We start from the raw sequence: 8,512 nt of genomic DNA on the forward strand, positions 1-8,512 counted from the left end.
AGAAACACAGGTGTTACAGGTGACACTTTACAGGAAGAGAAGAAGAAACACAGGTGTTACTGGTGACACGTTACAGGAAGAGAAGAAGAAGAAACACAGGTGTTACAGGTGACACGTTACAGGAAGAGAAGAAGAAGAAACACAGGTGTTACAGGTGACACGTTACAGGAAGAGAAGAAGAAGAAACACAGGTGTTACAGGTGACACGTGACAGGAAGAGAAGAAGAAGAAACACAGGTGTTACAGGTGACACGTTACAGGAAGAGAAGAAGAAGAAACACAGGTGTTACAGGTGACACGTTACAGGAAGAGAAGAAGAAGAAACACAGGTGTTACAGGTGACATGTTACAGGAAGAGAAGAAGAAGAAACACAGGTGTTACAGGTGACACGTTACAGGAAGAGAAGAAGAAGAAACACAGGTGTTACAGGTGACACGTTACAGGAAGAGAAGAAGAAGAAACACAGGTGTTACAGGTGACACGTTACAGGAAGAGAAGAAGAAACACAGGTGTTACTGGTGACACGTTACAGGAAGAGAAGAAGAAGAAACACAGGTGTTACAGGTGACACGTGACAGGAAGAGAAGAAGAAGAAACACAGGTGTTACAGGTGACACGTTACAGGAAGAGAAGAAGAAACACAGGTGTTACTGGTGACACGTTACAGGAAGAGAAGAAGAAGAAACACAGGTGTTACAGGTGACACGTTACAGGAAGAGAAGAAGAAGAAACACAGGTGTTACAGGTGACACGTGACAGGAAGAGAAGAAGAAGAAACACAGGTGTTACAGGTGACACGTTACAGGAAGAGAAGAAGAAACACAGGTGTTACAGGTGACATGTTACAGGAAGAGAAGAAGAAGAAACACAGGTGTTACAGGTGACACGTTACAGGAAGAGAAGAAGAAGAAACACAGGTGTTACAGGTGACACGTTACAGGAAGAGAAGAAGAAGAAACACAGGTGTTACTGGTGACACGTTACAGGAAGAGAAGAAGAAGAAACACAGGTGTTACAGGTGACACTTTACAGGAAGAGAAGAAGAAACACAGGTGTTACTGGTGACACGTTACAGGAAGAGAAGAAGAAGAAACACAGGTGTTACAGGTGACACGTTACAGGAAGAGAAGAAGAAACACAGGTGTTACAGGTGACACGTTACAGGAAGAGAAGAAGAAGAAACACAGGTGTTACAGGTGACACGTGACAGGAAGAGAAGAAGAAGAAACACAGGTGTTACAGGTGACACGTTACAGGAAGAGAAGAAGAAGAAACACAGGTGTTACAGGTGACACGTTACAGGAAGAGAAGAAGAAGAAACACAGGTGTTACAGGTGACACGTTACAGGAAGAGAAGAAGAAGAAACACAGGTGTTACAGGTGACACGTTACAGGAAGAGAAGAAGAAACACAGGTGTTACAGGTGACATGTTACAGGAAGAGAAGAAGAAGAAACACAGGTGTTACAGGTGACACGTTACAGGAAGAGAAGAAGAAGAAACACAGGTGTTACAGGTGACACGTTACAGGAAGAGAAGAAGAAGAAACACAGGTGTTACAGGTGACACGTTACAGGAAGAGAAGAAGAAGAAACACAGGTGTTACAGGTGACACGTTACAGGAAGAGAAGAAGAAACACAGGTGTTACAGGTGACACGTTACAGGAAGAGAAGAAGAAGAAACACAGGTGTTACAGGTGACACGTTACAGGAAGACAAGAAGAAGAAACACAGGTGTTACAGGTGACACGTTACAGGAAGACAAGAAGAAGAAACACAGGTGTTACAGGTGACACGTTACAGGAAGAGAAGAAGAAGAAACACAGGTGTTACAGGTGACACGTTACAGGAAGAGAAGAAGAAGAAACACAGGTGTTACAGGTGACACGTGACAGGAAGAGAAGAAGAAGAAACACAGGTGTTACAGGTGACACGTTACAGGAAGAGAAGAAGAAGAAACACAGGTGTTACTGGTGACACGTTACAGGAAGAGAAGAAGAAGAAACACAGGTGTTACAGGTGACACGTTACAGGAAGAGAAGAAGAAGAAACACAGGTGTTACAGGTGACACGTGACAGGAAGAGAAGAAGAAGAAACACAGGTGTTACAGGTGACACGTTACAGGAAGAGAAGAAGAAGAAACACAGGTGTTACAGGTGACACGTTACAGGAAGAGAAGAAGAAGAAACACAGGTGTTACAGGTGACACGTTACAGGAAGAGAAGAAGAAGAAACACAGGTGTTACAGGTGACACGTTACAGGAAGAGAAGAAGAAACACAGGTGTTACAGGTGACATGTTACAGGAAGAGAAGAAGAAGAAACACAGGTGTTACAGGTGACACGTTACAGGAAGAGAAGAAGAAGAAACACAGGTGTTACAGGTGACACGTTACAGGAAGAGAAGAAGAAACACAGGTGTTACTGGTGACACGTTACAGGAAGAGAAGAAGAAGAAACACAGGTGTTACAGGTGACACGTGACAGGAAGAGAAGAAGAAGAAACACAAGTGTTACAGGTGACACGTTACAGGAAGAGAAGAAGAAACACAGGTGTTACTGGTGACACGTTACAGGAAGAGAAGAAGAAACAGAGGTGTTACAGGTGACACGTTACAGGAAGAGAAGAAGAAGAAACACAGGTGTTACAGGTGACACGTTACAGGAAGAGAAGAAGAAGAAACACAGGTGTTACAGGTGACACGTGACAGGAAGAGAAGAAGAAGAAACACAGGTGTTACAGGTGACACGTTACAGGAAGAGAAGAAGAAACACAGGTGTTACAGGTGACATGTTACAGGAAGAGAAGAAGAAGAAACACAGGTGTTACAGGTGACACGTTACAGGAAGAGAAGAAGAAGAAACACAGGTGTTACAGGTGACACGTTACAGGAAGAGAAGAAGAAGAAACACAGGTGTTACTGGTGACACGTTACAGGAAGAGAAGAAGAAGAAACACAGGTGTTACAGGTGACACGTTACAGGAAGAGAAGAAGAAGAAACACAGGTGTTACAGGTGACACGTTACAGGAAGAGAAGAAGAAGAAACACAGGTGTTACAGGTGACACGTGACAGGAAGAGAAGAAGAAGAAACACAGGTGTTACAGGTGACACGTTACAGGAAGAGAAGAAGAAGAAACACAGGTGTTACAGGTGACACGTTACAGGAAGAGAAGAAGAAGAAACACAGGTGTTACAGGTGACACGTTACAGGAAGAGAAGAAGAAGAAACACAGGTGTTACAGGTGACACGTTACAGGAAGAGAAGAAGAAACACAGGTGTTACAGGTGACATGTTACAGGAAGAGAAGAAGAAGAAACACAGGTGTTACAGGTGACACGTTACAGGAAGAGAAGAAGAAGAAACACAGGTGTTACAGGTGACACGTTACAGGAAGAGAAGAAGAAGAAACACAGGTGTTACAGGTGACACGTTACAGGAAGAGAAGAAGAAGAAACACAGGTGTTACAGGTGACACGTTACAGGAAGAGAAGAAGAAACACAGGTGTTACAGGTGACACGTTACAGGAAGAGAAGAAGAAGAAACACAGGTGTTACAGGTGACACGTTACAGGAAGAGAAGAAGAAACACAGGTGTTACAGGTGACACGTTACAGGAAGAGAAGAAGAAGAAACACAGGTGTTACAGGTGACACGTTACAGGAAGACAAGAAGAAGAAACACAGGTGTTACAGGTGACACGTTACAGGAAGACAAGAAGAAGAAACACAGGTGTTACAGGTGACACGTGACAGGAAGAGAAGAAGAAGAAACACAGGTGTTACAGGTGACACGTTACAGGAAGAGAAGAAGAAGAAACACAGGTGTTACAGGTGACACGTTACAGGAAGAGAAGAAGAAACACAGGTGTTACAGGTGACACGTTACAGGAAGAGAAGAAGAAGAAACACAGGTGTTACAGGTGACACGTTACAGGAAGACAAGAAGAAGAAACACAGGTGTTACAGGTGACACGATACAGGAAGACAAGAAGAAGAAACACAGGTGTTACAGGTGACACGTGACAGGAAGAGAAGAAGAAGAAACACAGGTGTTACAGGTGACACGTTACAGGAAGAGAAGAAGAAGAAACACAGGTGTTACTGGTGACACGTTACAGGAAGAGAAGAAGAAGAAACACAGGTGTTACAGGTGACACGTTACAGGAAGAGAAGAAGAAGAAACACAGGTGTTACAGGTGACACGTGACAGGAAGAGAAGAAGAAGAAACACAGGTGTTACAGGTGACACGTTACAGGAAGAGAAGAAGAAGAAACACAGGTGTTACAGGTGACACGTTACAGGAAGAGAAGAAGAAGAAACACAGGTGTTACAGGTGACACGTTACAGGAAGAGAAGAAGAAGAAACACAGGTGTTACAGGTGACACGTGACAGGAAGAGAAGAAGAAGAAACACAGGTGTTACAGGTGACACGTTACAGGAAGAGAAGAAGAAGAAACACAGGTGTTACTGGTGACACGTTACAGGAAGAGAAGAAGAAGAAACACAGGTGTTACAGGTGACACGTTACAGGAAGAGAAGAAGAAGAAACACAGGTGTTACAGGTGACACGTGACAGGAAGAGAAGAAGAAGAAACACAGGTGTTACAGGTGACACGTTACAGGAAGAGAAGAAGAAGAAACACAGGTGTTACAGGTGACAAGTTACAGGAAGAGAAGAAGAAGAAACACAGGTGTTACAGGTGACACGTTACAGGAAGAGAAGAAGAAGAAACACAGGTGTTACAGGTGACACGTTACAGGAAGAGAAGAAGAAACACAGGTGTTACAGGTGACATGTTACAGGAAGAGAAGAAGAAGAAACACAGGTGTTACAGGTGACACGTTACAGGAAGAGAAGAAGAAGAAACACAGGTGTTACAGGTGACACGTTACAGGAAGAGAAGAAGAAACACAGGTGTTACTGGTGACACGTTACAGGAAGAGAAGAAGAAGAAACACAGGTGTTACAGGTGACACGTGACAGGAAGAGAAGAAGAAGAAACACAGGTGTTACAGGTGACACGTTACAGGAAGAGAAGAAGAAACACAGGTGTTACTGGTGACACGTTACAGGAAGAGAAGAAGAAGAAACAGAGGTGTTACAGGTGACACGTTACAGGAAGAGAAGAAGAAGAAACACAGGTGTTACAGGTGACACGTTACAGGAAGAGAAGAAGAAGAAACACAGGTGTTACAGGTGACACGTGACAGGAAGAGAAGAAGAAGAAACACAGGTGTTACAGGTGACACGTTACAGGAAGAGAAGAAGAAACACAGGTGTTACAGGTGACATGTTACAGGAAGAGAAGAAGAAGAAACACAGGTGTTACAGGTGACACGTTACAGGAAGAGAAGAAGAAGAAACACAGGTGTTACAGGTGACACGTTACAGGAAGAGAAGAAGAAGAAACACAGGTGTTACTGGTGACACGTTACAGGAAGAGAAGAAGAAGAAACACAGGTGTTACAGGTGACACGTTACAGGAAGAGAAGAAGAAGAAACACAGGTGTTACAGGTGACACGTTACAGGAAGAGAAGAAGAAGAAACACAGGTGTTACAGGTGACACGTTACAGGAAGAGAAGAAGAAGAAACACAGGTGTTACAGGTGACACGTTACAGGAAGAGAAGAAGAAGAAACACAGGTGTTACAGGTGACACGTTACAGGAAGAGAAGAAGAAGAAACACAGGTGTTACAGGTGACACGTTACAGGAAGAGAAGAAGAAGAAACACAGGTGTTACAGGTGACACGTTACAGGAAGAGAAGAAGAAACACAGGTGTTACAGGTGACACGTTACAGGAAGAGAAGAAGAAGAAACACAGGTGTTACAGGTGACACGTTACAGGAAGAGAAGAAGAAGAAACACAGGTGTTACAGGTGACACGTTACAGGAAGAGAAGAAGAAGAAACACAGGTGTTACAGGTGACACGTTACAGGAAGAGAAGAAGAAGAAACACAGGTGTTACAGGTGACACGTTACAGGAAGAGAAGAAGAAACACAGGTGTTACAGGTGACACGTTACAGGAAGAGAAGAAGAAGAAACACAGGTGTTACAGGTGACACGTTACAGGAAGAGAAGAAGAAACACAGGTGTTACAGGTGACACGTTACAGGAAGAGAAGAAGAAGAAACACAGGTGTTACAGGTGACACGTTACAGGAAGACAAGAAGAAGAAACACAGGTGTTACAGGTGACACGTTACAGGAAGAGAAGAAGAAACACAGGTGTTACAGGTGACACGTGACAGGAAGAGAAGAAGAAGAAACACAGGTGTTACAGGTGACACGTTACAGGAAGAGAAGAAGAAGAAACACAGGTGTTACAGGTGACACGTTACAGGAAGAGAAGAAGAAACACAGGTGTTACAGGTGACACGTTACAGGAAGAGAAGAAGAAGAAACACAGGTGTTACAGGTGACACGTTACAGGAAGACAAGAAGAAGAAACACAGGTGTTACAGGTGACACGTTACAGGAAGACAAGAAGAAGAAACACAGGTGTTACAGGTGACACGTGACAGGAAGAGAAGAAGAAGAAACACAGGTGTTACAGGTGACACGTTACAGGAAGAGAAGAAGAAGAAACACAGGTGTTACTGGTGACACGTTACAGGAAGAGAAGAAGAAGAAACACAGGTGTTACAGGTGACACGTTACAGGAAGAGAAGAAGAAGAAACACAGGTGTTACAGGTGACACGTTACAGGAAGAGAAGAAGAAGAAACACAGGTGTTACAGGTGACACGTTACAGGAAGAGAAGAAGAAGAAACACAGGTGTTACAGGTGACACGTTACAGGAAGAGAAGAAGAAGAAACACAGGTGTTACAGGTGACACGTTACAGGAAGAGAAGAAGAAAACACAGGTGTTACAGGTGACACGTTACAGGAAGAGAAGAAGAAGAAACACAGGTGTTACAGGTGACACGTTACAGGAAGAGAAGAAGAAGAAACACAGGTGTTACAGGTGACACGTTACAGGAAGAGAAGAAGAAGAAACACAGGTGTTACAGGTGACACGTTACAGGAAGAGAAGAAGAAACACAGGTGTTACAGGTGACACGTTACAGGAAGAGAAGAAGAAACACAGGTGTTACAGGTGACACGTTACAGGAAGAGAAGAAGAAGAAACACAGGTGTTACAGGTGACACGTTACAGGAAGAGAAGAAGAAGAAACACAGGTGTTACAGGTGACACGTTACAGGAAGAGAAGAAGAAGAAACACAGGTGTTACAGGTGACACGTTACAGGAAGAGAAGAAGAAGAAACACAGGTGTTACAGGTGACACGTTACAGGAAGAGAAGAAGAAGAAACACAGGTGTTACAGGTGACACGTTACAGGAAGAGAAGAAGAAGAAACACAGGTGTTACAGGTGACACGTTACAGGAAGAGAAGAAGAAACACAGGTGTTACAGGTGACACGTTACAGGAAGAGAAGAAGAAGAAACACAGGTGTTACAGGTGACACGTTACAGGAAGAGAAGAAGAAGAAACACAGGTGTTACAGGTGACACGTTACAGGAAGAGAAGAAGAAGAAACACAGGTGTTACAGGTGACACGTTACAGGAAGAGAAGAAGAAGAAACACAGGTGTTACAGGTGACACGTTACAGGAAGAGAAGAAGAAGAAACACAGGTGTTACAGGTGACACGTTACAGGAAGAGAAGAAGAAGAAACACAGGTGTTACAGGTGACACGTTACAGGAAGAGAAGAAGAAGAAACACAGGTGTTACAGGTGACACGTTACAGGAAGAGAAGAAGAAGAAACACAGGTGTTACAGGTGACACGTTACAGGAAGAGAAGAAGAAGAAACACAGGTGTTACAGGTGACACGTTACAGGAAGAGAAGAAGAAGAAACACAGGTGTTACAGGTGACACGTTACAGGAAGAGAAGAAGAAGAAACACAGGTGTTACAGGTGACACGTTACAGGAAGAGAAGAAGAAGAAACACAGGTGTTACAGGTGACACGTTACAGGAAGAGAAGAAGAAGAAACACAGGTGTTACAGGTGACACGTTACAGGAAGAGAAGAAGAAGAAACACAGGTGTTACAGGTGACACGTTACAGGAAGAGAAGAAGAAGAAACACAGGTGTTACAGGTGACACGTTACAGGAAGAGAAGAAGAAGAAACACAGGTGTTACAGGTGACACGTTACAGGAAGAGAAGAAGAAGAAACACAGGTGTTACAGGTGACACGTTACAGCACAGGTGTACAGGTGACACGTTACAGGAAGAGAAGAAGAAGAAACACAGGTGTTACAGGTGACACGTTACAGGAAGAGAAGAAGAAGAAACACAGGTGTTACAGGTGACACGTTACAGGAAGAGAAGAAGAAGAAACACAGGTGTTACAGGTGACACGTTACAGGAAGAGAAGAAGAAACACAGGTGTTACAGGTGACACGTTACAGGAAGAGAAGAAGAAGAAACACAGGTGTTACAGGTGACACGTTACAGGAAGAGAAGAAGAAGAAACACAGGTGTTACAGGT

General features: G+C 43.7%; 1 protein-coding gene across 1 annotated transcript in view; it reads right to left on the reverse strand.

Annotated features, from left to right (window-relative positions):
- The window catches only part of LOC141763296 (uncharacterized), a 21,244-nt gene that overhangs the window by 5,521 nt on the left and 7,211 nt on the right, over positions 1 to 8,512 (reverse strand). The gene's annotated exons all lie outside the window — the stretch shown is intronic.

Source organism: Sebastes fasciatus, chromosome 24, assembly GCF_043250625.1.
Source record: "Sebastes fasciatus isolate fSebFas1 chromosome 24, fSebFas1.pri, whole genome shotgun sequence".
Lineage (NCBI taxonomy): Eukaryota > Metazoa > Chordata > Actinopteri > Perciformes > Sebastidae > Sebastes > Sebastes fasciatus.